Source organism: Piliocolobus tephrosceles, chromosome 4 (genome assembly GCF_002776525.5).
Source record: "Piliocolobus tephrosceles isolate RC106 chromosome 4, ASM277652v3, whole genome shotgun sequence".
In the NCBI taxonomy this organism is placed as follows: Eukaryota; Metazoa; Chordata; class Mammalia; order Primates; family Cercopithecidae; genus Piliocolobus; species Piliocolobus tephrosceles.
In genome coordinates this window covers 126,975,823-126,989,495 of record NC_045437.1, presented here as the reverse complement: position 1 = coordinate 126,989,495, position 13,673 = coordinate 126,975,823, and the positions used below count along the sequence as shown (strand labels likewise).

Sequence of the window (13,673 nt, the reverse complement as noted above, 5' to 3'; positions counted from 1 at the left end):
GCCTGGAGGAAAGCAGAAGAGAAGCCCAAGAGTAATTGGACTTAGTCTGGAAGATGCTTTTCATGGGGTCCAGATCATCCCAAGTCTCCCACTCTTTTCCCCTCAGGGGCACTCAAGGGAGCAATATCTGACCTGTGTAATTTATTCACTGCTCTCTACATGGGAAGTTCTGGCATAGGAGTTAGGAGTATACTTGGTCTATGTACATTTGACTCCAGGCTTCAGCCTTGTCACTGTTTTTTTTTTTTTTTTTTTTTGAGATGGAGTCTCACTCTGTTGTCCTGTCTGGAGTGCAGTGGTGCAATCTTGGCTCACTTGAACCTCCACTTCCTGGGTTTAAGCCATTCTCCTGCCTCAGCCTCCCAAGCAGCTGGGAATACAGGTGCCCACCACCATATCAGGGTTTTTCTTTTTGTTTGTTTTTCTTTTTCTTTTTTGGATTTTTAGTCGAGATGGGGTTTCACCATGTTGGCCAGGGTGGTCTCAAATTCCTGACCTCTGGTGATCCACCCACCTTGGCCTTCCAAAATGCTGGGATTACAGGAGTGAGCCACTGTGCCCAGCCTGGTTCTATAACCAAGATAACTTGGATATAGAACCACATAACTTTTTCAATCTCATTTGTTTCACCTGTAAATGGTTTAAGCAAGCAAACTTCTCTCATGTGCTCAGGCTATCGCTGTGCCCATATTTTAAGTGGGTTACAAGAAGAGTTTTGTAGATTTTTGTTATGATTGACTTTGAATTCTTAATATTAGATGGATTAGAAGCCCAATTTCATCTTTTATTTTTAACAGTTTAGAGCAGTGATTCTCAAAATGTGGTTCCTGAGCTAGTAATGTCAGAATCCCTAGGGAACTTGTTAGAAATGTACATTCTGAGACCCCACTCCAGACCTACTGATAAAATGTTGGTGTGGAGCCCAGCAAGCTGTGTTGTAATAAAACCATCCAGACTGTTCTTTTTTTTTTTTTTTTTTTTTTGAGATGGAGTCTTGCTCTGTCACCCAGGCTGGAGTGCAGTGGCCGGATCTCAGCTCACTGCAAGCTCCGCCTCCCGGGTTTATGCCATTCTCCTGCCTCAGCCTCCCGAGTAGCTGGGACTACAGGCGCCGCCACCTCGCCCGGCTAGTTTTTTGTATTTTTAGTAGAGACGGGGTTTCACCGTGTTAGCCAGGATGGTCTCGATCTCCTGACCTCGTGATCCGCCCGTCTCGGCCTCCCAAAGTGCTGGGATTACAGGCTTGAGCCACCGCGCCCGGCCTTATCCAGACTGTTCTAATGCTGCTCTCATTTGAGAATGACTGAACTTTAGGGGAATGTTCCTCACTGGAATAAAATTTTAATGAACACCAATTTGGCTGAATGGATAATCCTTCATATAGCAGAATTTAAGGAGAACAGATAAAGGCCATTAAGGGGCTGTGTGTGGTAAGAGGAAAGTAAGACAGTATCTTATATCAGCTACATCACAGTTACCTTAATTGTTTTGGCTAGGGCTGACCATATGCTTATATTAGATAAGTTATTTAAGCTCTGAGTTTTGTGGTTCTTGCTTGTAAATTTGAGGCAATAATAGGAGTCCTACTTCACTTGGCTGCTGTGGGGTTAAATGAGGATTCAATAAAGTGCCTCATGCAGTCTAGTGTGCCAGGTGTTGGGTGAATGGTTCCTTGTGTTCACTCACTGAGTGATGTGTGATTCCACTGGACTACAAGCCCAAGGAGGGGCGAGGCCTGCATCTCTTTTGCTCATTGTTACAGCCGTGGGAGCAAAGACAGTTCCTGACCCAGACATTGTTCAATAAATACTGGTTGTATGAACAAATGAATGAATGAATAAAAAAAGTAAATGAATGAATGACTACGCCAGTTTTCTTTGGATATATTGGCTGATACAGTATATGTATGATGAAAAGTTTACTTTTTGAGGCAGTTTTAACCCATATTAAAAAATTCAAGGGACATCCCATATCATTAAGTATAAGGGAATATACTTGCACTAAAAGATAATGGTGAAATTAAATTAGCATGGGTATTACTGATTCTGTATAAGTGATTACATGAAAATTTTCAAAATTTCAAGTTATGAAATACTACAGAGATTGCTGAAAATATTTAGATAGACTGAAATTTAGGGTAGATCAGCTTTGCAAACACATTTTTTCTCCTTTGGTTTCCTTATGAATCATTTGTTTTTGACTCTCAACAAATAAAGGCAAGAAAAAAAGTTTCTAATGAATTTCTGCCTTTACTTGAATTCATTCCCTTCCTCCTTTACTTCTTTGTCTTCATTTTCCTAACCTTTTTTTTTTTTTCTTATTTGGGTTCCAAGTATATGCCAGTGATGTTAAACACCCTATAGGCTTTACTTTTTTCTAAATGAATTTTTTACCAACCATATTATAACCACTCTATTTTACAGATGGAAAGACTGTGACTCTGAAATATAAGTAATGTAAGCAAAACAGGACTGGAACTTAGGTCTGATTTCCTATCCACTCCATGAGAGCATCTCATCTCATGCTCTTTTCACTATAGCACCTGGAACAGAGAAACATCTTCATTGCTTTTTGGCTAGATGTGGTTACCTATTACTCCCATATTTAGGAAGGGCAGATGGGCTTTCCAACTCTTAGAAGACTTGAAGGTGAAAAGGAATGGAGTGAAAATAGCCAGATCATGAGCCATAGGAAGAGAGAGGATGGCCTTTCTTTTTGTCTAAGAAGTGGATGTTCAAACATCAGAATGGAGGAAACTTAAAAGGGAAAGGCTTTGGCGACCTTGGATTTGGGTCAAGGAATGTTTTCCATCCTCTTGACTGTTCACTCACCACCCTTGGTTGTACATATTCCAAGTTCTATGATTTGAACTTACTTTTTTGCGGGCCTTTGACACTGGTTGTCTGTGCTCTCTCTTGCTTCCCATTCATTCCTGGAAACTTGAAGCTTCTGTCAATGTATGCCTGACCAGTCTAGGCAGAAGTGATCTCTCCTCTGCATTTGTGACTCTGTTTGATATTCTTTTGGCACTCAATTACATATTGCCTTTTGGTACCAATAAGTTAGCTGAATAAGAACCATTTAATATTGAGTAAGTAGTGTATTGTTTTCCAAACACAATTGTATTGTAAAGATTCCATAAAAACAGACAACACTTAAAATAATCATATTAATGAAATAACAACTAATTTTCATTAAAAAACTAGTGTGTCATTTAATCTATTCCTCATATGAATTTGTTTTGATATAGCAGGAAAATGTAGTCCAAAAGGAAAAATAAAAATCAACATAAACAGCATCCAAAGATAACTACTCTTAAATTTTAAATAGGTTGAGGACAGAGACCGTTTTTTACAAACCTGAAATGTTTAACAAGGTTCTAGTCACATAAGGAATACTCAGGGTACATTAAAAAATTTTATTTCAATAGTTTTAGGGTACAGTGGTTTTTTTTGTTACATGGATGAATCATATAGTAGTAATTCTGAGATTTTAGGGCACCCATCACCCAAGTAGTATACATTGTACCTAATGTGTAGTTTTGTTTTTTTTTAAATCTCTACCCTTCTCCTTCCTTCACTCTTCTGCATCTCTAAAGTCCATTTTACCACTCTATGTCTTTGCATACTGATAGCTTAGTTCTAACTTATAGGTGAGAATACATGGTTTTTGGTTTTCCATTCTTGAGTTACTTAGTATAATGGCCTCCAGCTCCATCTAAGTTGATGAAAAGACATTATTTTGTTCTCAAGATACATATATTGAATAATCCAGCATATTCCACAAAACATAGTTGATTAAACATAATTGATTAAGCTTACGAGGGAGCTGAATCATATTTTCTTGACTTGATTGTCAACTTTCGCTCCTTTTTTTCTTTTCACAGAGCTGACTGTCCAATATGACTTCTACCCAATGATGTCAGAGACTGTTGTTATGTAGAAATTCTAGTCATAGGAAAAATCACACTTCCCTTAGCCAACACTTTACTTTTTGTTTTAAGAAACCAGAAAGGCTATGTTCTAATGTTTTCTTAAGTAAAACTTCCAGGCCCTAACAAGTTGCATTTTTAGAAAAATCTTACTCAACTTAACTCCCCATGGTTCTGTAATGTCATCTATAGAAAAATTCTTGAAACAGCTGTGCCTCTTTGTGTCTGAAAGATTGCTCTTTCCTTGGTCCATGAAGGTTTATAATTATGTTGATTAAAAAAAACCCTCCAGCTTGGACCACATTTCCCTCTCCTGTTGAATTCTTAATATTTTATGATGAAGAGATGCATGGTTTTTCTTGGATCCTTCTTTCTTTTTTTTCCTCACCCTTTCTTCAAAGTGGGATGTTTTGCCAATAGCTTTACTGGTAGTACTATAAAAAGTAATGATGGAGAGTCTAAGATTTTGGACTTTCAAGTCCTACTTCACTCTTTAGCACTGTGATCCTGGGTGAGTTACTTAACTGCCCCAGTTTTCACATATAGACAATTGCAACAATAACATTAACTACCTCACATGAATATTCTGATGGCTATAAAAGACATTATATGATAAGAGGCTTAGCATACTGCCTGATTGGTGCCTCAACATAAGAAGAGCTGTCTTTTCCCCAAAATGTCATCATCCAGAATATGGGGTGGCTTTTACTAAAAAGTTATTATGGAATCTCTCGTAAGAGATGTGCTGTAAAATAGCACATAAAAGCACATAAACCCTAATGACCTCAGTGAATGCAAGTTTTCCATACCTAAAGTGATCATCTGCCATGATAGGTTCAGAAAAGAAGCCCCCCAAGTTAAGAAATAATTAGTAAATGTTCCTGGAAATTTCACGTTATGACATCAAGTATTGCATGTCACTGTGAACACAATCTATGAAGAGTCTTTAAAGAGGAAAATTCTGTGTGTTTGGGTTGTGGAGGTTAGGTATCTACTTCTATAGGATGAAGAGAAGAGCACATGCCCCAATGTAATGTTGATGAATACTTGGGGCAGGAGGTAATGTTGCTACCAGTGGCATCACGCACAATTTCAAACAACTTAGATGGAAGAGAATATAATGAGTGCTAGAAGACTGTTTGACATCTCAAAATATGCAAACAGAGATGATAATCACATGATGATGAAGATGCATGTGAAGAACTCCAAGTAAGTTATTCCAAGTATCGTGAGGGTAGTGAAGAATAATATATCTGAACTATGTCTAAATTCATGTGCTTCATACTATATGTGATTTTAAGTACACTCGCATATAGAAATGTACAAAAAATAAACCTTAGAGGCAAATATTTACCTTTTTGTCTCTAAGTCGAAGTTAATATACTGAAGTTGGCTAAAAAACATTTTGGGAATCTTCTTGTTGAGAAAATGGAGGACTCATATTCTGGGCCACTGTCTGTTCTAGCATATATGGTAAAGAGTATTAAAAGATTAGCCGCAATCATAGCAGTAACATTTCAAAAAAGATCAAGTCTCTTTAAAAAGTAATCAGTCTGATATTTTGAACTGGAATATGCATATCTTTTGTCATGGGGATTCCTTTTTTTAAAAATTCAACATTATCTCATTCTATTGATCTTTGAAGCTATCAAATTTTGCTTCCTCAATTACCGTTTTTCTCCTATCTCAGCCCACCAACTTTGCACACACTCCCTAAACACACACACATATTTTTTCATGGTATAAAAATAAATCACTCTATAACATTTATGTTGGTTTATTTCATGATAGAGTATTATTCATAAATTCTTATTTAGTGTATTCTATGGGCCAGTCACTGTTTTAAGAACCTTATGATCATCCTGTTTAATCCTCACAACTGCTTTCTCAGATAGACACTACTGTTATCCCATTTGAAACAAGAATAATTGAGGCACAAAGAAGTAAAGCAATTTTCTCTAGGTCACATAGCCAATAAGCAGGAGAGCCAGTATTTGAATTTAGAGTCTGACTTCAAAATCTCAGGCCTTAACCACAATGCTATACCCCTCCACTGGCTAGGGAGCCTTGTTCATGTTTATTTAGTAATAAAACAACTTTTAAATTACAAAAATAGCACAAGCTAAATGTTAAAAAGCAATAGTAAAATTCCTAAATTTTTAAAACCTCAAACAATGGTAAAATACAAGCTGAGAATGAAGGTCCCTCCTCCACCTACCAACTTCCATAGAGATGACTATTATTAAAAGTTTGTGTTTAGCCAGGGGTGATGGTATGCACCTACAGTCCCAGCTACTCAGGAGGCTCAGAAAGATCACTTGAGCTCAGGAGTTTGAAACCAGCCTGGGCAATATAGAGAGATTCTGTCTTAATTTTTAAAAAAGTTTGTTGAATATTATTTCTAATTATGTAGACATAGATATAAAATATATATTAATGACATCACAGTAAACATATTCTTCTGTAAGTCATGACTGATTCATTTATATGTCATGCATGTCTTTCCATGAAAAGATGTGTGATTCTGCCTTAATTTTATTGGTTCCATAGTATGGATGTAGCATCATTTCTGTAGTCATTCCACTATTCATGGCCATTTAGATTATATTAATGGGAATATAGGAAACTATATGGAAATGAATATCCCAGACTTTATCATCTCTGTGAATGTCAATTCTATTTTTCTCCAGTTCAGGCTTAATCTTGATATTGCTCTTGATGCCTCTTTTTCTCTAATACCCACATAAAATCCATCAGCATGTCCCACTGATTCTATTTTTAAATATACACAGAGACATTGGTCATTTTGGTCATTTCTAATCACCTCTTCTCACTATCATCCAATCCATTACTTCTTATCTGAATTATTGTCATTACCTTGTAACTTGTTTTTCTACTTGCCAATAGCAGCCAAGAGTGATCTTTTAAAAACTCAATCGGATAAAAATTGCTCTACTCAAAGACTCTCCATCTAAGTCACTAACAGTCAAAGTATATGCCATGGTCTTTAAGACCCTCCCTGAGCCAGCATCCTACTACTTTTCCAACCTTGACTTCTACTGCATTTGCGTGTATTCACATTACACCAGTCACATTAAAATATCTGCTATTTCTTAAATATAATAAGCACAATTTCTCCTTAAGATATTTGCATTTGTTCCCACTGCCTACAATCCTTTGAACCGTTCTTCCCCCATATTTGCTTGACTGACTTCTTCATTTCTCTTTTAGGTCTCTGTTCAAATGCTATCACATCTTATTTGTTGAATGAGTGTTTAGTGAATGAATATATCTTTACCCAACTGAATAAATATTTCTGGAGAATAAATTTCTAGAAGTGAAACTGCTTACTTATTTCAAACCCTTTGTTATTCCAGCCTTCCAGCTTATATCCTTGCCTATTTTATTTTAGTATTATCATGCTCCTCTTCAAAATGCTTCTGTGTTCGTCTCTGCTGTTTCTACTGTGGAAGGCTGGCTGGCTTTCTCTCTCTCCTGGGAGCTCTGGAAGAAAAGGAGACACTAGGCAGCTGGTCTGATTCTCGTGGGCCACTTTGCAAGGCTGTGATTTCAAGAGTGACCTTGGGGTGTGACTGAGTTGTCATTAAACAATTTAATAGATGAAAGAATCCCCTCTTCATACTTAAGCCACACTTATTTCTTTCCAAATATCTGGCACCGTGTTGTAAACACTCAGCATTGTAAAGAAAAGGTTTTTTTTTTTTTTTTTTTTTTTTTTTTTTAAATCTGTCTTATCATATTGGTTTAAAATATAGAGGATGTATGTTGAAATTAGAACAAATCAGAGAAATCCTGGAGTTTTAGTCATGAAATAAAACTTTTGTCCATATGTGTCTTTAAAATATTATGGCATTTTTGTTCACCCTTACCACATTCCATTTGAGAAAATCATATGATTACTGTTAATGACAAAACGATTTATGATTTCCATGATTTCCTGGATAACTAGGATAAGAATGAGTAATTAGAATTAAAAAATTATGGATCTTTGGAACTAGGAGAGCTTATTTGTTTATTCCCCTAATTTTCTACAAAAAAGGAAACAGACTACTGTAGAGGTTGGTTGACTCATTCAAGCTCACACAGCTAGTTAATGGCACAGGTAGGTCCTCTGACTCCAAAAATAGTGCTCAGTAGCATCCATGGAACATTGTCTGTGAACCAAACCTTGTGCTAAGTGAAGTTCTACCTGCTAGATAATTCCTGTTCCTTCCAATTGTCCTGACACCCTGCAGTTTAGTTAGATTATGTGATTTGGCCTCATATTTCTTCTGGAGCTAGCTGGATAAGGATCACCCTATTAGGGTGCTTAATTTTGTGCTAATGATCCTTCTTTCTGTCTGAAGTCTTCAGGTTACAGTTTTTTCAAAGAAACTCTGTGCTGCTTGTCCTTTTCTGTTTGCTGCATTATGTGCACATCGGTGCCTCCTGCAGCCTTCCACTTGTTAATTGCCTCTCCTTCCTAATGAAGCCTGTATCAGCTCCAGTGCTAATTGAACTTCGTCCTTCATTCAGACTGTGTTATTAAACAAATAGTCACAGTGTTTGGTCTCACTTTAATAGGAGCATTGATGTTTGTTTAACTTCAAAAACTTATTAGTAATCCATTGAAAAGGCAATTAATGGAGGACATATGGGTAAGGAAATTGAACTAGTCTGCACCACAGGACAAAGAATGGCAAAGACACTCTGGTTTTCTAAGGTTTAACTGTCTGTGTCCTGGTAGTTGCAAAATGATTGTTAGATTCTTGACTTTGAACCCAAATCAATGAATTTATCATTTATGTAAAGTAGCACTTACATGTCTAATATCAAAGCGAAGGACAAGCTGGCTTACCTGTCTCTGAAGTTTTCAATCATTCTCCCTCTCTCTTTATAACATTTTCCCCAAGCTTTTTAGTAGGACTTGTCTTGGTGGTTACAGAAAACATGAACAGGTGAAAAGAAGGTAATGTGTCACTTGCAGTCTTCCCACCTATAGCTAACCACTGATAAGCTTTGGTGTGTATTCTTTGTTCCTTGCTGCTACATTCTAACACACACATAGAGGCACAAAATTGGATTACATATCATATTGACCTGTTGTTTATTTTTTAATTGGTCATATGTTGTAAATATCCATCCTGGACAATAAATAGAGACCTATGTCATCATAGTCAATGGCTTTGATACAATCTCTTGGTTGGATAGGCTGTAATTTATTTCATCATGTTGTTGGAGGTTTAGAAACAAGTGTCTCTTACTCAATTGTTTATATAGCCTTAAGTTGACTTTATTATTTGAATGAGTAATAGTAATACTAGAAAATAGTAATACTAGAAAAAGAAAATTGATAGACTACTCTGTTATAAAATAACTGTCCTCTGTTTTGTGAGAATATGCAATGTTTGGTATTATCAGGGTACAAATTTATAGGCTATGTAACAACTTTTCTGAGTATCCAATTTTCTTTACTTGTAATTTCACCAAAAAATTATTAAGAAATAACAGGAGGTTGTTCACGAACTATTTTTAAGATAATGGCTTAAGGTGTGATTTTTTCTCTACCTGTATACTCATGAGGATAAATGATACTTGGGTTCAAAGGAGAAACAAACTAAAAACATGAATCTAATGGCATCTGGCAGTGGAGTAAAGCAGAGCAGATCAAATTCTCTTTACAATCCACATTAAATAGATATGAAAGGAGAAGAAGTAATAACGGGGTCACTCCATTTGTTCCACGAACCTGGGATATAATGTGAAACTTCCATCTGTGTTAATGAGTCATGCATGGCTGGGTCCCCAGGCAATATTTAGTAAACCAATAGTGTTATTGCCTGGCAGGGACCCTTTTAGAAAGTGCTGTTGTTGCGCGAACCTAAATATATATATATACACACATATATATGTATGTATTCTGGTTTAGCTAGGATTATGATGCATAAAATGTTGGTAATAGGTTTAAAAGATTAGCATAGACCAGCTTTCCATGAGATTGTTCTTTATATAAAAAAGTTAAATGCTATTTCTAATGTCATCATAAAAGTCAGGCTGGAGGATTATCGATTTTTTGGAGGCTTTTACTAGATAGCTTGATAATTGACTCTCTCAAGTTTTAACACTTGGCCCTGGGTTTGCTGTTTACCTTGCTCAAGCAATTTGGTGTAATTAATTTTTATAGCTGTATTTGCTTTTAGGGTTTATATTTTGGTGGAAAGCTATCTCTAGTCAAAACCTCATAGAATTACTTTTTTCTTTGAATTAAAACACAATTGTTTAAAATAAGAGTCTCATCTATAAAATTAAATAGAGAGTAAAATGCAAAATCTTTTAACATCTTTACAACTACATCAGATAGACATGTCTGTGGATAAGGATTGAAAAGAAACAAAACTGAACGCAGTTAATGTGTTAGGTAGTAGAATTGATCCATGTTTTTAGTAAAGAATAAGTAAACATAAGGAAAAAAGAGCATGAGGTGAGTTGTTATTTGGCTGGTAACGTCAGTTTTGACAGTTTTATTCGGTTGGGGCCGCAACTATAGCTTGGCTGCGGGCAGGACACCGGCCCTCACAGGTTGCTGAGTTCCAACAGGGTCTGGTCCAAGATCTGATGAATCTCCACGTTCTCCTTGGCACTGGCCAACGTCTCTTCTAGGTCATGGGTGGTTTTCTCCAACTTTGCCCCAAACTCTGCTCTGGTCTCAGCCTCCTTCAGCTTCTCCTCCAGCAGTTTCATCTCCTCTTCATATTTATCTTCTTTGGTGGAATACTCCTCCTCTGAGGCCATCAGGGACTTGACGGTCTGGTCCATGGTTTGAAGTTTCTCCTCCAACTGTCTGGCTCGGCTCTCGGCCACCTCAGCTCTCTCTTCTGAGTGCTCCAGGTCTCCCTCCAGGATCAGCGGTTTCCTGGCCACCTCCTTGTATTTGCCGTCTGAATCCTCAGCAATGAGCTTGGCCTCCTTCAGCTGCACCTCCTCTGACTCCATCTTCTCCTCGCCCTTCATGGCCGGGTTTTTATGACCTTCATTCCTCTCTCACTCTCATCAGCTGCCTTCTCGGTCTCCTCTAGCTTTTGCAGGGCTGTAGACAGCGCTCCTGGGCCCGGTCTGGCTCCTCCTCTTCCTGTTGAATGTGGCGGTTAAGGGAGGCCATATCTGCGTCAGCATCGGTGGCCTTCTCGGCTGCTCCAGTTTCTCCTGGGCCTCCTTCATGGATTGAGAATACTTTTCGCCTCTGTCCTCTTCAGCTTTTTCCACTACCCCTCCAGCTGCTTGCAGTGGTCCTCAGCTTGCTGCTTGTTGGCTTCGGCCTTCTCCGGGCAGTCGATGGCGTTCTTCTTATCCAGCTTTGTAGCATCTGCATCTTCCTGTTGGCGTCCCTGGCTGGCGGGGCAGGCGGTGAGGACTGGGTGGATCGGGCTGGCTGCGCGGACTCTGCGCACGAGTGGCAGGCGAGGAGGGCCCATCTGGACCGAGATTTATTTTATTTTTTTATTTTTTATTTATTTATTTTTTTGAGACGGAGTCTCGCTCTGTCACCCAGGCTGGAGTGCAGTGGCGTGATCTCGGCTCACTGCAACCTCCGTCCTCCTGGGTTCAAGCGATTCTCCTGCCTCAGACTCCAGAGTAGCTGGGACTACAGGTGCCCGCCACCACGCCTGGCTAATTTTTGGATTTTTAGTAGAGACGGGGTTTCACCATGTTGGCCACAGGATGGTCTCGATCTCCCGACTTTGTGATCCGCCTGCCTCTGCCTTCGAAAATGCTGAAGTTACAGGCGTGAGTGAGCCACTGCGCCCGGCCTGAGACCGAGATTGTTTTAATGCTTGTAAAAAAACTTTGAGTTGATGCTCATCTGTAGAAAGATTTGTCTTTAAAAATAGTCATTGATCATGCTGACCATTAACGTAATCTGTCAGAAATCACACACACTCCATAGACTTCTAAGAAGAAAGGAAAAACAAACAAAACAAAACAATGGGTGAAGGTTATAAAAAGATAAGTAAGTTCTCCAGCCTTGGAGAAGCATTCTTCCTCTTTTTCCTCCTCCTCCTTTTTTTTTTTTTTTTTTAATCCACAGACTTGTTGGTAGTTGGCCTTTTGGGGATGTGTTTTTCACCACATGATACGGGAACTCTCAATATCTCTCAGGCTGACACCTTATTCTTTCTAATCTGATCAGACACACATTTTAAAAAGAAAATAGTTTTGATTAGATGACTGTTTTGCGTTGTTAAAATTTTTTCTTAAATATTTTTAAATTGATTTTTAATGTGATACAAGGTGATTGCACAAAGTTAGAAATACAAAGTAAAAAGAGGAAAACAAGGAAAATTGCTAATTCCTCCATTCAGATTCATCATCGTGTTAAATGGTTTTATTTCATTCATTCCAGTCTCTCTTATTTTTCCTTTAATATGGGTACATGTTTGTATATATTTTTGCTAGCATAATAGAATAATGTGATAAACCTTTTTGTATACACATTTTGTGTACAGTTCTGACTGTTTCCTTAGGATCAGTTTAAACCCTACGTTTTAATACTGTGAAGGCTTAGAGTTACTGTGGGGCTTTGGGCTGGAGAGAGGGATTGGTGGTACTGAAGCTGTTGATTACAGGAGAAAAAGAACCCTGCTCGTGAAGTATTCCCTTCACCCCAACTTATAGTAATCACTCCTGGTGTTGTAGAGATAGCATGGAATTGTCTCTGGCTAGATTATAATTCTGAGGACTCCGGGTTGATTTTTACAGTGTATAAGAAGAAAAAGTTAGAAAAGGGTTTTATGCATGAAAGTCACTCCTAAAAAGTTGTGTAGAAAAATGAAAGCTTATTTGAGATTATTATGTGCTATAAATATTCTGATCTATAAGTTCGATTTTTTTCCTTTGGGGAAAATATAAATCAGAGTATCTTGAGTATTCTTTCTTTAAAAGACAACATGGGTTCAATAACGGAGACTCACAAATGGAGGAATAAGAGAAATATGAAGTTTTGCTTTTGCAAACATACTGAAGTGGAAAATAGAAAAGCTGAAATCAACAATAACAACCACAAAAATGCCACATCCATTTGGACTAAAATACATGTATATATAACACAACTTTCCAAGCATAAAACAAAAACTCTCACCAAGGGAATGAAAAAAATACCTTTTGAAAAACTGCTGAAATAGGCCTGTTGTTGAAATAGTTTTATTTCCCCTTTAGAAGATCTATTTACTACAATTCTGGGAGCGAGAGGGATGATTTTGAATAAAGAATAGAGCCATTTAAGATGTTGTACAGAGTACCAGAATTTATGAAGACTGGTTTGAATTAAAACTAAATGTCACCAGCAAATAGGAGCCAACAGAAATGTACATTTCATTTATTGTACTGGGAGCTGGGGAGGGCAGCAGGGATGAGCTTATACTTAACAGGACTCTCTTTTATATGGCACTAATTTTTAGATGGAGAACTTAGACCTTACAAAAACATGTGTTTCTCTCAAATCTTCTTAGCTGTTCAGATTAATTCATTAATTGGCAGGAGTTGAAATCATACCTCCTACTTGGGTGTAGTACAAGAGAAAAAAACTTCAAATATTAAATGCATTTATTCATTCAGCAAATTTGTACTCAGCAGCTGCTCTTTGCTGGATGTCATCCCCACCACTGCGAGGACACCGGCAAACCAAAGAGACAGGTCCTTGTCTTTGGGACCCCTAGAGTTGAGGACAGATAATGCATAGGAAGAA

The 13,673-nt window shown here is 37.8% G+C and overlaps 1 pseudogene; it reads right to left on the bottom strand.

The window, feature by feature from the left end:
* Window positions 1-10,504: 10,504 nt before the first annotated feature.
* LOC111547119 lies at window positions 10,505-11,403 on the bottom strand (annotated as a pseudogene).
* Window positions 11,404-13,673: the final 2,270 nt, after the last annotated feature.